The sequence below is a fragment of the Chroicocephalus ridibundus genome, chromosome 5 (assembly GCF_963924245.1).
Source record: "Chroicocephalus ridibundus chromosome 5, bChrRid1.1, whole genome shotgun sequence".
Taxonomy (NCBI): Eukaryota; Metazoa; Chordata; class Aves; order Charadriiformes; family Laridae; genus Chroicocephalus; species Chroicocephalus ridibundus.
In genome coordinates, this window is record NC_086288.1 from 73,010,227 (window position 1) to 73,029,230 (window position 19,004).

Here is a 19,004-nt window from a genome sequence, read left to right on the forward strand (position 1 = left end):
CAATTGCCTGTTGAGGTTACAGTTATACTGTGTTGAAAGTGTTTTTACAGTTGCAATGATCATTTGTTATGTTTGTACAATTACAGTGATCACTTATTCTACTGATATGTTATAGTAATGACTAAGGAATTAGTAGTAATTAAGCACTATCCAGATGAATATTAATACATGCCCAGTAGCACAGAGTGTGTAACCTAATAGTATTTAGATTATGGGAAAGTAGTATGAGCACAGGCTGGACATAGGGTGGTAAGAAATATAATTTCAGGGGGATATGGAAATGGTCTTCATGAAGAGGGAAGATACAGCGTTGAGAAAGGCTAAGAAAAAAGAGTAAAGATAGGAAGCATCCAGAGAAATGAAGGAGAATGGCGAAGATGGGAAATCACAGCGGAGAAAGCACAGTTGGCACTGCTGGATATTCTTAGGATATGCAGAGGTCCCAGTTTTGGCTGCTCTTACTTTCTGGAGGATGCAGTTGAAATCTGCCAGCTGTCTTACTTCAACAGCTTGCGCAGAGGGAGGAACGCACCTTTTTCCCCCCACTTGGAGCTCAACACCAAGTGTTGAGTGTACAGTTCCTTACACTTCCAAGGCTAGGCATACGCGGAGGAAGATTGGTTAGGGATTACAATTTTTCCTTCCTTTATATCTCCATCACTTTGTGGCAGCACGTTCTGTTTTGATTCCTTTGATTCTTGCCGAGTGCTTCAGTTGGCCCGGGTTGGTTTGACGTTCCTCAGCCATGCCCACAATCTGGGGTTGCATTTGTTTGACCTAGTCACCTCTTCTACCAATCTAGTTGCACTGGTACAAGCTTTGCACGTAGAAAGGGTTGTAGGGACAGATTAAATGAGTATTAAGGCACAAAAAGGTGCATATTTTCAGGAGCTAATGGGTACCAGAGTAAAGAAAGGATTGCTCTGTGACTTCGCCTTAACGCATTAGGTATGTAGATGCTGTAGAAGACTGTACCAGCCATATACCTGCATCTTTGATACTTGGAGAGTTTTCCAAGTTTCACTCGCTGCCTTGAGTGAACTACTAGATATTTGGTTTCCTTCTATAGTTGTAACTATATTTAGCATTCTGCATTCAAACGAATGTGATTGCGCAGCCTCTCTTTACTTGACTAATAGCTGAGGGCTCCACTATTCCTATTTCATTTCTGTTTCTATTTCTAATTTCATTTGGTTTCTTCTTTCTGCGTATTTCCTTCCAAAGAAGGAAGCCCGCTTTTTTTCTATTCAGAGAGATACATCCAAACAACAAATACAGCAGTAGCACCTCAGATAGCCACAAATAGGTATGCATTTCTCATTTTTACCTTTAAATCGCCACTTGTGATGATGCTTCCAGGCTGTTTTCATGCTTCTACCTCTGACAGCTGAAGATGAAAGTGGAAGAAAACCCACCTTAATACCTTAAAGCATCATAGCAAAACGATGACCAATTTAGGGGATTATGGGCACTTTAACTCTCTAATAGTGGAAAACGTAATGGTATCATCTATACATAATTCTCTTTTTCCTCCTTTTTTTTTTTTTCCTCCGCTGTTATTTATTCATCATTGTCTTCACTTGGGTACCTTTTGAGCTCTTTAAGCTATGCCTACATCGTCGCAGAGCTTGGGGTGCTTGAGGGCAGCAGATGCTTCTGTTGCTGTGGTGGCAATTCAGCACCTGCACCGGCTGCTTTTCCCTAGAAAAGATGTCTAGTCCCTAGACTAGATGATCTCTAGAGGTCCCTTCCAACTCTGAAGATTCCGTGATTCCGTGCTCAACAGAGAAAAGTCCTCTTAAATAGAATCCAAATAACCTGATTTAAAAAAAACCCCAAACAACTAACCAGCCTCCCCCAAACTAACAACAACAAAAATAACCCTAGTAGGAGGTGCTGCAGCAGTTGTGATCGTATCCAAACTGAAACGGAAGCACAGGAGAAGCAAGAAAATACGGATGTTATGAGTGGTGCTCCGAGCTTTGAAAAGATTCTTGGATATCAGTTCTCCATCCCCTTTGGCCCTGTTGACTCTGCTTTCATGAGGGGTATGTGTATGGGACAGTGGATGTAGGAACAGTGAGACGGTATTAGGTTGCCCTCTTCTGTTGGTTGATTTTTGCAGAAAATTAACTGCTTGTTGTTGCTGTTTGTACAGCATCTCAAATTCTCTTCCCTGAACGAAGAGAGGTTTGCTCCGCGGCTCTCAGTCATTTGGAACTGTCACGAGTAAAAGAGACAAAGATAAAGAAGGTGGGCGTAAACAAGCAGATCTTCACCCTGTAGCTGAAAATATCACCTCTTACCGATGTGCTAACAAAGAAGTCTGTGTGTGCGCAGTCAGATTGAAAGCTGATGTTTCCTCTTGCATGGGGTAAAAATAAAAGTCATTTGTGGGAGGCTTTTTGGTGAGGCAACATCATGTTCTTTTCCGTGTCTCTCTTCTGGCTCTTTATAGCAGAGGCTCTGCCACGTGTCAGAATTACTGAGAATAAATTGACCCTTGACAGATCCACTTCCTTACCGCAGGACTGACAGGACGGTCAGAGTTAGTTTGGAACATTTGGAATGGGTAAAATAAAGTGTTTCCTGTGAAAGGTGGAATTCGCCACTTGGACAGAACAAATGCTCTAGTGCGGAGAAAGCAGAGCCATTCAATACCAGGTTAAACCTTTCTACTTAAAAAGAGGGAAGACAGACTGTTTTGTGGCTCACGGGCCAAAGCCGCTTTCCAGTGTGTCCGAGAGAACGCCAGAGGTGAGACGGTGATGAAATAAATAGAGAGCAAGTCACACAGCCATCTCTAGGCTGCCTTAAATTGGTGTTTTAGTCAATGATGGAGCCTGGCGGAGGTCGTTGGCGGCACTGAGCAGCAGCGGCTTCCGTCAGCATCAGCAACGGTCAAGAGCAGCCACTGCCTCTTGGGACCTGGCCCTCTCCATTGTATGAAGGCTGGCCGTTCCGTCGTTGACCACTGGACCATTTAAAAAGGTTACTCTAACTCCTGTTTTAAATAACGAACAGACACGTATACATGTATATACGTTTTTGTTTGGTTTTCTTTTTTTTTTTTTTTTTTTTCCTTCTGCATGTATTAAAGCTTTTACTTACATTACAATACAATGGTAACTCGAGCTTGGCGCAATTTCTGGAAGGTAAACAAACCACTTGATAATGAGGAAGAAAGGACTAAGCTGTCGGTAGGAATGAGCTGCCAGCCAGGGCATGTTTGGAAGGAGGTGGTGGGGAAGGAAGGGAAGGGTGCCAGGAGAACCGCATTGTGAGAGGAAAAGAAAACTGCTCAAACCTGCAAAGTCTGACCTGATTTTGGGAGTAATTACATCAAAATCTGATTCAAAGTCATCCCTTGACTTCCCTCATCTTTGTATCGGTTGTTCTCAGAAATGCCTCTTTACCCTGGGATTTTCCTTTCTTTGATTCAGAGGAGAAACAAAGCGCCCTGGGCGGTTTATTTTATGCTTAAATATCCAGTGGACCACTCAGTTGAATAGTGCAACAAAGCTTTGACCGCAGTTGCCCGGGAGTGTTTCCATAGTCCCTTGAGGAGTGAGCCACGGGCAGACCCAACCCCCTTCTCTTTCCAGCCTTTACCTGAGATTCACGGGAAAATAAAAATAAAAATCCGAGCGTGAAGAGCAGACTGGGGCTGTGACAGGTCCTCACCTGCTCCTTAAGCTGGACATTCAAAGCACCAAAAGCTTGCATCTGCATTCTTGGCTACCATGAAAAATCCCAAAGCCTCAGCCAGGTGATGCACCAAATTACGGAGTAAAAGGAAACTTTTCACATTTACCTGTGCAAAAAATATGATTCGGTACCTGAATTTGCTTTGAGTTACACCCACTGACTTTGCCAGTGTTTGGATCAAGCTCCTAAATGGGAATTTTGGCACAGGGAGTGCATACCTGCTATCGGGATGCGGACTTTTTTTGGGCCAGCGCAGGGAAATGTCTGTGCGCAGGCCTGCGTGTCCCAAGATTCACCTCTGCCTTTCGCATAAAAGACTTTACAGGAAACATGAAGTGATTTAGTGCTGTGCAAAGAAGCCTTTCAAATGGGAGCTGAATTTGTAATTGACATCTCTATGAAATATTAAACAAACCATTAGTGTTTCTGAGCAGGTTGCCCACATGAGCCCTTCAGCCTGTGCTGGATCATGTCTCAGCGGCAACATATTAGGCTCTGGCTTATTGAGAGTAAAGAAGCATAAATGAGAACTCACTGGAGACGGAGTATCGAAAACCATGTTTAAGTGGATAAATACCAAAGAGAGATTTAATACAGCGTCTACATAAACAGTTTCAACGTTCTGACGTTGAAGGTTGAAATAAAGAAAAAGTCTTGTGCAGCGACAGCCACTCGATGATAATAAATATGGAGACTTCAGGGATGATGGCATGGAAATGGACCATTGGCAGATAAAGCAGAAGCAGGAAAAGTTTGTATCTTTGTGCGCTTGGGTCAGAAGGGTTGTTGCCTATATGGAACAGGCTATAGGATGCCTGTGTGAAATTATGGAATGGAAGGAGGGTTGAACAAGGGGGAGATGAATGCACATTCCCAAACTTCTGAACTTGACCCACTGGATGTCACTGGAGAGATGCCCCTCTCGGTGAATGGTGCAGGTCTGAGACACTCATGGTCCCCCCCTCACACAGGAGTGACCTGTGAATGACAATGATGTTCAACCATTGGCGTGGCCCATATCTGAGCTGCATCCTTGTTGAGGGGTGTTTGGTAGGGTGAGCTTCTCCGAGATGTTAGTTCACTAAAGGCCACGTTGGTTACATTGAGTCGACAGTATGAAAATTATTGCTGCAGCCTCTAATATCTGTAGACCCGTGTTCTTTCTTAAATGCCGGAGGTTCATAGAGAAAGGTAACGTACTCAAGGATCAGTTGACTAGATGATCTGAAAGGTCCCTTCCAACCTAGGCGGTTCTATGATTCCATAAATACCAGCGCAAGACCTGGGGCTGTGTTTCAGCTGGTTTGATCCCTGCACTTCGTATGTACCAAAGCTGGCTGTTCCTGGGTTGGTTGGGTGTGTGCGGAGAAAGACGTGAAGTGACATTTTCCTGCTGAGGCCAAGGTCATTGCTAACGACGTCATAACGGTCTCCTGCGTTCGTGTGCCAGCTTCCCCTCAGAACAAGTGCAGAGGTTTGAAGGAATAAGCCGGAAGGATTCAGAAATGGAAGAGAGACAGAGAAAGAGGATGGAAAAGCAGTAACTAGGATTATTCCTAACACTGCTGCAGAATGGCACAATTAAGAAAGACATATTAAAGTAGTTAAAAATATTAAGGAAATGGAACAAAAAATAGGAACATGAAATATAAAGCAGTGTTTTTCTCACATAAACTGGCCAAGAGTCTATACAAGGGACCACAGGAAGTTTCTCAACTTTTTTTTTTTTTTGTTTTTAATTGAGAACTAAAAGCTCAACAAATAAATGTAGTTTCACTGAAGTCTAGACTAAAGACACTACGCTGCCTGAGGGGATTAAGTGGATAATCAAAAACATTTTGTGGTTTCTGCTGTTCCCAGAGACCAAAAGCAGGGAGAGAGGAAAATGAGAGATGGTAAATGAGCCAAACTGAAAAAAACCCAAAACCCTGCAAAAAAAAGATGATTTTCCCATATCCTGCTAGAGGCCGACTGAAAGTAGCTAAGTGTTATGAAAGACAATACAAACACAGGATCTACAGCTGTGATCTAAAGTCTATTCCTTTGTAGCAATATAAATAGTCAGAGTTTAATGGTCATTTAAGCGACTATTAGATTTTTAACATTTGACTCAGTACGACTCTTTGAATTTATTAAAATTGCATATGACAAATTGGAATGAGAACACAGAGACTAACGGATTCTATAACGTAATGTGATTATTTAATTATTTTGGTAGGCAAAATTAGAAGTAAGACCTAGATCTCTGCATGGTTGGAGTGCAGGAGCTTTTATGGGGTCATTAGTCTGGGATTTTATGGATTGGGTAGCACTGCCTTAAACAGGCTTGGCTTGTGAATAGCTTCTCAGGACCTACTTATATATTAAAGTGACTATTCAGATCAAGTTGTGTAATTTTTTTCGCGTTGCTTCCCTCTAGATCATCGTTGTCAAACCCAACATTCAGATCTCCGGGATTTGGGTGTGAGTGGCACTGCTGGTGGTATCAAGTTTTATTCTCAGCTGCTTACTATACGATCTAGTCTTCATCAAAAATTACGTATCAGATTACCTCTAGACACCCCCATCCCACCCTGTCGAGAGAGAGGAGCAAGGCAGAGGAATGTGGATTTTCAGAGTCAGGATCTGACAGTTTAGACAACTTATTTTTGCAGACTGAGGTACTGGGAAGGAACGGACGTGCTGCCCTGGGGGAGTGAATACAAAAGCTTCTCACTACCAGGGAATTGTGTTTAGAGATTTTTGTCTGCAAGAGAATCCCCTCTGTTTAATTCTTCTCCAGCTGGACCTTGTGAAGTGCTTTCTCAGCAAGGCTTGTAAAGCACAGCATCGCACCAGTACCATCGCGTCTATTAGTCACAAGCACATACGGGTGATGGTACCTACATCAGGCTGTGGGAACTCTGCAGCCAGCTAAGCTATGTTTGGCATTTGTCTCGCATTGCAAAATCCCTTCACAGATGCTGAACATCAGGCGACTACTGAGACAAGCGTCTCAAGCATCTACAAATCCTCATGACAGAGCAAAATGTTCTTCGTATTCTTTAGTCAGACAAAGTGATACCATATGATGAACTTCTCCAAGGCCAATAAAAATTTAGGAAAAAATTTACTTTTCAGTTCTTAGATATTTATGCATAAGTCATTAATAAGGGGATCAGTGATTCTGGTTCAGTAGAAACAATGACTCCAGAAGACTGTCAGTTTTCAGAAGAAATTTATGTATTTATTTACTTAATTAATTTATTAACACTTTAGGGGCTCCCAGGGCTATGCGTTTGCCCGATGTGAAGAAGGGATGAACTGTGATCTAATGCCAGACTCCTTCATTAACTAAAGAATCTGTGTATATTTAAAATGAATTGTTGTTGGTTGTCCTGGCTGTGATTATACTGGATATTTGTATACACTAACAAAATAGAGATTAAAATGCAGGCGATCTGGTAATATTATTGTTTTCTACAATAATGTTAATGTGTACTAAGTCGATTTAAATACTGCCTAAAACGTTCCACCGAGAAGAATGAGAGACAAAAAAGCTTCAGTTTTCCGCTAGGTGTCAGTCGATCTATTTCTTTGGCCAAATAGGATCTATGCAGAAAATCGAGAGCAAAATGCAGATGCAGAGCTGCTCTAAAAATAGTTATTTTCTGTGATTGCCAACCAGAAGTATTTTGGAAGAATGAGACCAAATGGATGACTTTTGTATTTTAATTGTGCCTCCATGTTTTCTTGTTTGCTTTACGTTTTCCCTTTAACAGCAGTCAAGAAAAACTTCAAGCCTGATACAGCTGATCCATGAACAAGCAATTCCGGGGAAAGCAGAAAGCGGGAAGCAAGGGAGGGGACAGGGTGGCCTTGCCTACGGAGACACCACTTGGTTATTTCATGTCAGTCCTGAGCCAGCAGCAGCAGGATTTGACCCTTCCAAGGGGAGAGTGCCCCAGATACCTCTCCTTGCAATGGAAAGCAGAATCCAGCACTTTCCAAGGAAGCTCCAAAGCATTGAGCCTTTGAACTGCTATGGCATTAATAAAACCCAGCACCTTTCATGGTGCAAGGCATGGAAAGGACTTTGGGAAAGATCTTGAGAGTGCAAGAAGAGTGCAGAAACATAAACTGGGAAATCATAGAATAGAATCATCTAGGTTGGAAGAGACCTTTAAGATCATCGAGTCCAACCATCAACCTAACACTGCCAAAATCTCCACTAAACGATGTTGCTAAGCACCATGTCTACCCATCTTTTAAACACCTCCAGGGATGGTGACTCAACCACTTCCCTGGGCAGCCTGTTCCAATGCCTGACAACCCTTTCAGTGAAGAAATGTTTCCTAATATCCAATCTAAACCTCCCCTGGCGCAACTTGAGGCTGTTTCCTCTTGTCCTATTGCCTGTTACTTGGGAGAAAAGACCTACACCCACCTGGCTACAGCCTCCTTTCAGGCAGTTGTAGATTGATTGTCATTGTTGTTCATGATTGTCAGAGGGAGGAGAGAAGAAAAGCAGGTGCGGAGGGAGGAGTGTGTCAATATGGATTTGAAAAGGGCAGCCAGACATAACTCTCCCTAGTGGTAGCCTTGGCCCCGTGTCACTGGCCATAATGGCAATTGAAGGTGATTACTCCTTGCATCAGACTCGGCCAGACCAGAGCTGCCGTGGGGAGGGCAGCAGCCGAAGGGGCTATGGGAAAGGAAAGAAAAATGATGGGAAAAATGATGGTACACAGCACAACCCGCCGATTGGACAAAGTGAGCCAGAGGATGCTACAGAAAGCACAAGAGGAAAGAAAGCAAACAGAGCATTTTCAGCCTGGCTTCGTAAAAACTGAACAGCCCGTCTCTTGTGTGAGTCTGTCCCAGATACACCACTTCCAGCAACGTTTCACATGTGCAGCTGCTCTGAACAGGTCATTCTTACACGGGCTACAGCTTCTGACCTTGCCTACTGTGCCAGGTGGATGCATTAGCATATGTTAATCAAGACTGTTAATCCCTGGGGCTCTGTAAAACCATTGCTCTGGGAGCTGCAGGGTCCTTCTCCACCCCAGCTCAGTAAAGACTGGCAGGGTACCTATGGGAACAAGGATCTGAGGAAATCCGATCAAGGCCCATGATGCAAAAGTCAGAGGTACCTATCAAAAGAGAGCAGCATTTTGGTGATAACAGTTCAGTTCACCAGGAAAATGGTTAAAGACTAATTGTGCTCCGGCAAGATGAAGCCCTTGCTGGAGGAACTGGTGAGCAAAGCCCATGAAGGTGGCAGGGAGAGGGACTGGCTGCCTAAAGAGCTGTTTGTTTGGCCTTTTGCTTTTGGTCTGCAGCTGCTTGGCTGTGTGATCTGGCCAAGCAGAGACCCAAAAGGAACCACCAGTGTGGTATTTTATCCTACAGCCTGTATTTTCTACACGGGCATCAGCGTCAGTCTTGTCTTTGTGATCCCTGGCTCTGCTCCTCAGAGAGAGAACTTTTTTGCTTGCTGCTAACAACTTTTTCTGTAATCCACAGAGGTCTCTTGCCCCAGCAGGATCCAGGTGGCAGAAAACCCCTTCTTTGACATGCTCTTCAATTCTGCTCTTCATTTACTGGTGTACTATTTGCCAGGTTACTACTCTTGTGTGCTGGGATGACTCTCTCCACCTCCGTGCAGCTCTCCCATTCCCCTGGCTGTTGGGTCTCTCCCAGTGGTCATTACAGTGATGGGAATGTTATTAAAATAATCTGGTAGAGGAATTATAAAGACAGATTTTAACACAACCCCTTCCCCAATCTAAAGGTCAGGTTATGATATTTGTTATTGCTCTTCTTTGCTGTTTAAGTGTTGGTTTGGGGGGCTGGCCATGTACGGTGGAGAAAGAACAGAATGTTTTTGTGGGTCTGTTTGTGCAGCTTTGCAAGATGCAGAGAACGGACAGAGTCCTGCGGGCTTCTTGGTTGCTCTTCTTCCCTCTGCAATATCCAGAGCCATATCTCATTTTAGGAAACAAAAGATGGATGTGCCAGAGGAGGGACAGTCATCGCTCCATGTTCTTGCCTGTCAGTGGTGGGGCTGGCGGAGGGGTCGGGCACAGCACGACCTGGAGCCGGAGGTCCTGGAAGCAGTGGCAAGGCTTTGCAAGAGGACCTGGAAGCCAGGAGTTCAGTGGCTGTGTGCTGTGCTTCAGCAACTCCCTTCACCCATCTTCACCCCGGGGAGACCTTATCGCGGCCTTCCAGTACTTAAAAGGGGTTTGTAAGAAAGATGGGGACAAACTTTTTAGCAGGGCCCGTTGCGATAGGACAAGGGATAATGGCTTTAAACTAAAAGAGGGTAGATTCAGACTAGGTAGAAGGAAGAAATGCTTTACAGTGAGGGTGGTGAGACACTGGCCCAGGTTGCCCAGAGAGGTGGTAGTTGCCCCATTCCTGGAAGCATTCCAGGTCAGGTTGGACGGGGCTCTGAGCAACCTGATCTAGTTGAAGATGTCCCTGCTCATTGCAGGGGGTTGGACTAGATGACCTTGAAAAGTCCCTTCCAACCCAAACTCTTCTATGATTCTATCTTCGTTCAGCTCAGCTTCCCTGCTTGTAAAATGAGAATAAAAGCAGCGTCTATCTTCATAGAGTGCTTTCAACCCCCGACACCAGGAGCCTTATAGTGTAACTTCAGGCAGTTGATAAAAAATGCTAAAATTGTCTCTTTTTGCCCATGGTGAGTTTCCCCACTGGATCAGACATGGGAAGATTCTTCCCAGAAACATGCTGATTTGGAAGGTGTTTTTCTTTGGTTGCCAAGGAACACGTTCAGGTACGGTTGTTAATAGCATACCTGCGCTAGCAATTTTTAAAGCCATTTATCTTGCAGACACTGTGCTTTGGAGGTCACCAGGAGCTGGCTTCTGCCATCCTTCCACCAAGATGTGAGTCTCTGAATAGCTCAACTGCAAGCCAATAGGAGATTTATTTTTTTTTTTTCCTGGCAAGGTAAATGTGGGAGGGAGGTTTGGGACCTTCATGTCACATGTGTCTTGGGGAGACTCTTCTGTATGAGCTGGAGGCTCTAGTTCAGCACTACCTTCCCCTGTGTCCCTCAGTTATTTAGCTGTTGTTTAGCTCTTGTATGCCTCTTCTTCAAGTCTTAGACTTTTCTTCCTTTAGTCCGATGTGTTTCAAATCAAGCCCATTCAAATTTTTCAGCCGAAAGGTTCTTAGAGCTTATTTCTGTAGGGGTATCGGTTTGTGACAGTGCTGGAGGAAGGAGCTCTCAGGATGAGCCAGGAGTGCCCATGGCGGGCGGGGGGGGGGGACACTTGACCTATAACAAACCTACAGGAACCGAAACCCAACAAAATGAGCTGATGGTGTTAAAATTGCGATTCTGCTCGAGGCTGATGTCTTCAGTGCTGGGATGGGTGCTGCTCTTACGCTGCGCTCTCTCCCTGCTGTCCTCAAACATCCACGATTTCGTGCTCGGCTGTGTTTTCTTCCCAGTTGACAGAAACCTTGGCTGTGAAGTGTGGGAATAAAACTTGGGATCCGCCGCAGTCAAGTTTTGTTTCGCTGTTGAAATTCTCACCTCTTGTAAAACCATTCCAAAAAAAAAAAAATGTTTTTATTTATGATGTTCTATTTATTTGCTATTTCTGTGACACGTACTTCAGAAATTTAAGAACCCTCCTTTGTTTTCCTGTGTGTTTCCAGCTCGTTCCCAAGAAACGGTGTGGCTGCATACTTGTGTGAGATGATGGAGGCGCGAGGGAAGCGCTGGCTCCCAGTGCCGGCCCCCACTTTAACAGATGGGAGCCGCGGCTTTCCGTGTGCGTCCGCGGAGCCATGTAAGTAAAAAAAGTTCCCTATAGAGGACTTCAGGGCAACCGCTTTCTCCTGCCGAGATGCCGAAATGGAAGCGCTTTGCTGGCTGCTTTCCTTTGAGGCTGGTGCTCTCTTGTCGTACGGCGCAGCTTTCTAATAGCTGACTCCCAGTGAGCCTCCGAAATGCTGAGCGGCTGAAAACCCATCGTGTGTCTCTCACTGTAGGGAATATTGGCCGCTGGACAGAATTACCCATCCTTAATTACTCTGTCTGTGCAGACACTGATCTGCCTGGAGCCATAGTCAGATATAAAGAGGCTCTGAAATAAATCTATAGACTGAGTTCTATATTTATGTGAAGCCCTGACAATTGAGAAGGCCCGCCAGCACAAGTTATTAATGCCACCATATTTTTATCATGTGGATATGGCTGCGTAGTTAGCGATAGTCAGGGTTTCTGGACGCGGCATTGCAGCCGCACAAACAAGGAGTTGTTTCAGCTAGCCGGTTGCGTTTGGGAGCGAATTTCATACTTGCAATTCTGTGGTGAAAGGAACTCCCTCTACTTGAGGAGAAGGAGAAAGAAGCAGCTTTTCTCAGGTTCTTTTTGGAACAACTGCACTGATTTGGAGACTGTAATTCCCCGAGGAAGCCGTGTCTTGGCTATAAATGCCCTCTGAGCCAGCTCAGCAGGTTTATCTGGACTGGGATTAATTTATAGGTGTTGCGTTTGACTCTCCCAGGGGGCATAGTTCTTATTCTCTGTGGAGCACTGATGAGGAAAAATGAGCAAGGGAGAGTCTGGGATATCTTTTAATGACCAGCTTCCCCCAGTGCTATTCTGTACACCTCGGTGAGCCTCCCACCTCTCCCAGAGCGAACGGCCAGAGGACAGTCGGCCTCTGGAGGCAAAGCGTGTGTCTCCAGGGAGAGCAGAAGATGAAATAACAGCTAATAAAGTTCCTTTGTCAGTGTATGTGCCTGGTTTTAAATAATAAATCTTTTTAGAAGTTAAGTCTAGAGTGAAGCTGCCCATGATCGCCAACCCCACCGTCCGTGCCATTGCAAAGTGGAAGGGGGCACCTGGTAGTGGTGGATCTGCTTTTAGCTGGAGCCAGGCGTCTGCCCAACTTATAGAATAGAAACCTCTATGTTTCCTACATTGGAAGAGAGCAGGACAGTAGGGCAAAACATGGAATTGGCATGTGTAGATACCAGTCTGATTAAAGAAAGTTAGAAATATCGCTGTGAGCGGCAGAAAACAAGTTAAACTTAATGTAAGGTTGGCTCTTGCAGAGTATTTCCCCAGAGGAGAGCAGCTGGCGCAGAATATCCTCTCCTGTGTTTCCCCTCTCATTTTAAAGGTGACAGGATTGAATCCTAAGATGCTGCGGTATTAGAACATGTGAGAAGGGTGTTACATTTAGCCATTGAAAAAGCCTGATGAGGGGATTGGTATTGACGCTGTTCTTCTGAGGCCACTGTTTTTGGCCTTGCGGAAATTGATAGGTGACTACAAAAACCACAGGATGAGTCAATTCGGAAAAGGGTGCCACATCCACACGTGTTCTTGTTTGCTAAGAAAGAAAGTAGGTACTTTGCCCCCATCATAGCAGCATTACGGGAAATACGACAGTCAAAAAGCTGACTCGGAAAGCCAAATTCATTTTTACCAGGCCCATAAATACCATAGTTTGGGTTCAAAGGGACCTTAAAGATCATCTAGTTCCAACCCCCTGCCCTGGGCAGGGACACCTCCCACTAGGCCAGGCTGCTCAAAGCCCCATCCAGCCTGGCCTTGAACACCTCCAGGGATGGGGCAGCCACAACTTCCCTGGGCAACCTGTTCCAGTGTCTCACCACCCTCACAGTAAAGAATTTCTTCCTGATATCCAATCCAAATCTCCCCTCTTTCAGTTTAAAACTGTTACCCCTCATCCTATCACTCCACTCCCTGATCCAGAGTCCCTCCCCAGCTTTCCTTTAGGCCCCCTTTAGGTACTGGAAGGGGCTATAAGGTCTCCCCGGAGCCTTCTCTTCTCCTGGCTGAACCACCCCAACTGTCTCAGCCTGTCCTCACAGCAGAGGTGCTCCAGCCCTCTGATCATCTTTGTGGCCCTCCACTGGACCCGCTCCAACAGGTCCATGTCCTTGTGTTGAGAACTCCAGCGCTGCACATCACATAATATAAATATTATAACGTAATAACCTTTTGATGATCCTGAGCTTGTGGGTGCCTTGTTTAGTAACTTAATTCTGTACTTGAAAATAGCTAGCAAGGCTTATTCATCTTTTCTGATCAAGTTCTGATCAAATTCTCCTCTTGTCCCAGCTGGGGAAACTTCTGGACCATCGTTCCTCTTGCATAGACGTCGCTCCTCATGCATTTTAGGGGAAAGGCTGGTTGTTCAGAACTTGAGCTCTCCAAGAGGGTGATGACAGGCCCCTCACCTCCAAGCGCTGCTAAACATGACGCAATCTATAGGCAAAATAGACCACCTCACCGGAGCTGTGCATGCGTCTGAAAGGTTTTGCATGAGGTCAGGGCGGGCAAAGGGAGAAGGAAATGAGATAGCGAGGACCGAGCCTGACCTGGCTGCAGTGCTGGCTCTGGCAGGATGGAGCAACCATCGCGACTAGACAAAACACACAAGAAGGGGAGGACTGCCCCAAAAAGAGAGCTTGCAGGCTGTAACGGGAGGTTTGCAGAACAGAAAGGAGGGGTGCCATGGCCGGGAATGGTTTCAGGAGCTCTTGCTGCTCGTCCATGGCTGGCTGCTCCTGCAACGTTCTACAGAGAGCAACTGGAACACCTTAGCCGTGACTGGGAAGCATTTGCGGGGATTTTTGGTGCTTTTGTGAAATGAATTGTAAGCTGAAGGACGTTTAAGGTAAAGAAGGAAAACAGTATTTTTAGTGGTGAGCCCTAAGGAGCAGCACCCTAGGAAACATTTCCTTACAAAGAGTGTCTTGCAGGCTCTTCTGTTTCATGGCTTGAAACAACTGCAGTAAATATGTATTTTTTTTATCCCATTTTTATGACCCCCTGGAGCATGATAATGGGTATGAAACAGTAATCTGATTTGTTTAAAAATATTAATCCAATTTTTTTGGTTAACGATACAAATCCGGGCACAACAGATAACAAGAACTTACAGGGTCTTATCTCTTTAAGGAGATAGCTAAATGTGATGCCATTCATCACGGTGATAGGTAGTTCCTCAGGCACAAATATGCACATATTGCAGTCCGTGCATGATGGCGACCAGATCCAGCTCTGCTTTCTGTCTGCTCTCCTGCGGGCCGCGATCGGCAAAGAGCGAAGAGCAAGGGCAAAGCAACGCTCTTGACAAATCCTTGGCAAGTGGTTGGGTCGCTCTCCTATGCGCTCCGCCAGCAGATTTTAAACAAAGTCTGGGAACCCGTGTCAGCCACAGAGGGCCAGTGCAGACTGCAAATAAGGCTGCTTTCTTGCAATCAGTCCAGCGTTTTGTTTGAAGTTGGATTTTCCCATCTTTTGGTTAGGCTAAAGCCGATGGCTAGGCAAAAGTGGTCCCAGGGTTCGATGGGTTGAGAAGAGCCGGGGCGAGCAGAGGGCATCTGCAGCAGCCCGAGGGATGCGCGGTGCTTGTGCTGAGTCACGGTCCTATGGCAAAGCCACCTCTGTGTCACCCAGCGCTGACTTCTCAGTAACTTCTTTAAGGTAAGTATGAGGGTGGTGAGATACTGGCACAGGCTGCCCAGAGAGGTGGTGGAGGCCCCATCCCTGGAGACATTCAAGGCCAGGCTGGATGAGGCTCTGAGCAACCTGATCGAGTTGAAGATGTCCCTGCTCACTGCAGAGGGGTTGGACTAGATGGCCTTTAAAGGTCCCTTCCAACCCAGCACATTTTATGATTCTATGAAATATCCTGAAGAGAGGTGGTAGATGCCCCGTCCCATCTGTAGTTTCATCAAGATGGGACTACTATAAATGGATGCCACCAGAGAAATGTGGAAATACTTTAAAAGTCATCCTCATAATCTTTTAAATTACTGTGTTTTCTTTCTTTTCCAGTTATCTAAGCATTCTTTGAACCAGGTTTATCAGCTCTGATATGTCAGAACTTGTTACTGTGGTTAGCCTACAACATTGCGGTTGATTTTTCGAATATTCTAGTTGCATCTCTAGGTCCAAAATTGTTTATGCTCTAGATCCCCATCATGAAATGGGGTTACTAGCACATCTGTTTCATCTCTCATCTATCAAAAGTTGTTTGATTTAGAAATTCTTTGGAGTTGTGTATAGGCAAGCAGCACCTCAAAGGTAAACTTTTTCTCAGCCTGGCCTCTAGGTGGTTTTGTTTCAGCTTTTTGCAAAACTCGCACTTCCAATTTATGATTACTGGAGCAGAAAAATCATATTTTTTTTTCCCCTTGAAATTCTGGGGAAGTCTAACTAGGGAAACTGAGGCACAGAGGGCACGAGGTGGGAAACCAGACTGAGGGACAGGCTTAAGTCATGCAAAGAGCCTGGGCCGAGTTCCCATTTATGCCAAAGGTTTGGGATTATTCATTCATGTCAGAGGCTGGGGCAAAACCTGGCAGGGCGGTGGGGACAGAGCAGGTGGGGAACTGAGTCCTGCACAACCCGGGATACACTCTTGCCCCAACTACGGCTTCTGGGTCCGGTCCCTGTCAGAATTAGGCAGAAGACGAGGGCAGAGCAGAGCGAGCTTGTTTGTTTAGACACACAATGTTTGCCTTTATTTCCCTCTATCTTTTCTAAGGGCCGTGACGGCGCTTCCTTCCTAGTTCATTTGTGCAGCTGCCTGAAAGGGATATGTCTAAATAGGGGTCAGAGCGACTGCAGGGCAGTTTGCTTGTTTGTTAAACAATATGGGAAGAAAACAGAGGCCATGAAGAATACTTCCCTCCCCTCTGTGCCCCGGGGAACATTCTTTATAAAATTTGGCAGCAGCTCTTTCAGCAGAAACCAGCAAACCACTGCAGAGAGCGGCCGGCCCTGGAAACTTTTTTAGCCATTTAACAAGAGAGGAAGAGGAGGCACAGGAAAGAAGTTTTAAAAAAGAAAAAAAAAGAAAAAAAAGTTGTATAAAGTGTCATAGAAAATCTCTAACTCAGTTAAGACAGAGTGTTTAAAGAGTAAAAAAATATATGTGGTAGTTTTCAAGGAATTAAAAAAGAAAAGCGTGTTGGGCTCGCCTTTCTGCACAGGGCACTGTCAACGGGAGCACGGTAAGTATCACGTCGTGTCCCCAATGGTGCTGCTGAGCCATTTAACGGAATGCTCTCTCTCTCTCTCCCTGACAGTGACCGTTATGAGACCGTTCAGAAAAACAGCGCCAGAAACTTCCTGCAGGGTCTTGTGAAAAAAATACGTCCAGAGGTAAGCCCAGGTGGCTAGGGCAGAACTTGAAGCAGGAGAAAAAATAACAGGAACTTCTGTAAATATATTTGTCTCCAAGCTCTGCAAAAAAAAAACCCCACCTCTGAAGCCTAGCAGTGAATTCCAAATGTTACTGGTATACTGAAAATAATTACTGCTGTAACAGAGCTGATGGTGCCAGAAATTGGCTTGTTTCGCCTCCATTCCTCAGACAACTTGGTGCAATTTTGAACCGGTGATTCTGGGCTCTGTTTCTAGCAGTGAGCTTGGGGATATGGGTCTATCCAAGCCTAAAATTTTAGCCACTTAAACCCCTCCAAGGTCTGCCAGTTGCTTAGGTTTTTTGTTTGTTTGTTTTTTTGTTTTTTTTTTTTTTATCAGATACATGCCTAACAGTCTGTTATCCATGACTGGCCTGCTAAAAACTCTGTGCTCCTCGGCGGCGGGGCCTCTGAGCTCCAGCACTGCTCCTGACGGGTCACTCATTCCCTCATCCATCTTGCCTTCTCCAGTAGGATGCTCGGGGCACAGCCTTTCCTCCTTCCCCAGTCCAGTAAGTCTGATGAATTGAACCTAGTTGGATAACTATTCTGCCTAATCTTGTTTGCAACCAGCGTCACAAGAGGAGTGGTTTACCTACAAGGTTATGTGCTATTTTTATTATACAGAAGCATTTATTCTTGTTGTAGTCTGGAAAGGGGAAGAAAGCAAATGTGAAAGTATTTTTTTTTTTTTTTTTAGGCTATGGTTCAGGCATTAGCTAGAAAATCTCTACCTTTCTCCTTGCTCAAGGTCATTCTTAAAAGGCCTCCAAACACAATTTAATGTGTTTTCGGAGGCCTCCAAAGCCAAATCAGGGAGGTTGCAGACCAAGTGCTGTGCTGTGTTAGTGCTGCTGAGTGCACTGTTACGCTCCTGGACTTCACGAGTGGTTACGACCTCTTCTAGACATGGTTTGTTTCCACTTTAATAGAATACTTGCCCCACGTTATTATGAATACGGGCTTCTATGCTGCATGTACCATTTGATCCAAGGAGGAGCAGGGTGTGGAGATGGGGTGTCCTTGAGGGAAGAGAATCACTGTTAGTTCTCACCGCGTGAGACCCGGCATCCTCTGATTTCTGAGGATTTACAGGAGGCAGCACCAGAATTTCGCAGTTTCGGTATTCTCTATGTGCTTCTCCCAGTCTTAGATACCGGAGCATAGTGTCGATGTAGAGGGAGGTCAGGTGCTGTTTTCCAGACACATTACCTTAATGGACCTTCCTTTTTTTTCTTAAGAAGGTCTAGCAAGGCTTTCACAACTGCTTTTCTATGCATCACAAAGCAATTTTCGTTGTTACCTGCTGGTGAATGAAATTGTTCATGGGTAGTAAAGTCTTACCATTTTCTTGCTTTTACTTAAGTACTGACTTTTAGTGTATTTCTAGCTTTGTAGCCAAGTCACTGAGGTGGGATATTCAAAATCAACTTGGATTATTATTTGTATTATCCTTACTGAATGCTTTATTACTTGTTGTATGCTTTAGAAGCCCCAGTTGATAAATACTGTAGGTGACAAGGGCTTCAATAAGCATTTTTATCCTGTGGGCAGTGGTAGTAAGGACTGGACATTTTAGAAATGTTAAGGGCAAAGATTAAAAAATTCCCTAAGGCCTTTTTATGGTCCAACAACAACAACAAAAAAAGGCATTCCTATAGGCCAAGGAAAAGCCCCATGTGTGCTCTTCAGACGTGCTGCTGTGGTGCTGGCGGGTATTTAGAGAAATGAAAAGAGTATAGACTGCTGGGGCCCAAATGAGGGAGTTAAAACAAATATTTGAACATTTGAAAAGGAACCAAAATAGGGGTAAAAGTAGGGGTAAAAAAAAGTGGCCTATAGGAACTGCGCTAACCATACCGTCAGTGTTTCTATGAACTTGAATTATAGCCTAGCTGAAGATTCCATGTTTAACCAGCTCCCAACAATGCCTTGACCAAAATTTGTTTTCTTTTAACTGTTTTTGAAACAAAGGAGAATTCTTACCAGATGACCTGTTGGTTTTGAATAGGTATTTCAGGCTGCTATGACACTAAACACGTCAGAAGTGTTTGGCCAACTGGGTCCTCTTCTTC

The 19,004-nt window shown here is 44.9% G+C and overlaps 1 protein-coding gene across 10 annotated transcripts in view; it reads left to right on the forward strand.

Moving 5' to 3' along the window:
* Nucleotides 1-19,004, forward strand: part of TRMT9B (tRNA methyltransferase 9B (putative)) — a 145,716-nt gene that overhangs the window by 123,998 nt on the left and 2,714 nt on the right. For 8 of the 10 annotated variants that reach the window (XM_063337052.1, XM_063337054.1, XM_063337053.1 and 5 more), the window contains 3 exons: nt 11,389-11,522; nt 16,813-16,888; nt 17,270-17,441. The gene's annotated coding sequence lies outside the window, so the exon portion shown is untranslated. Of the gene's footprint in view, nt 1-7,469; nt 8,414-11,388; nt 11,523-15,024; nt 15,088-16,812; nt 16,889-17,269; nt 17,442-19,004 lie in introns of those variants that run through there. The other 2 variants (XM_063337047.1, XM_063337046.1) reach the window with 2 other exon arrangements.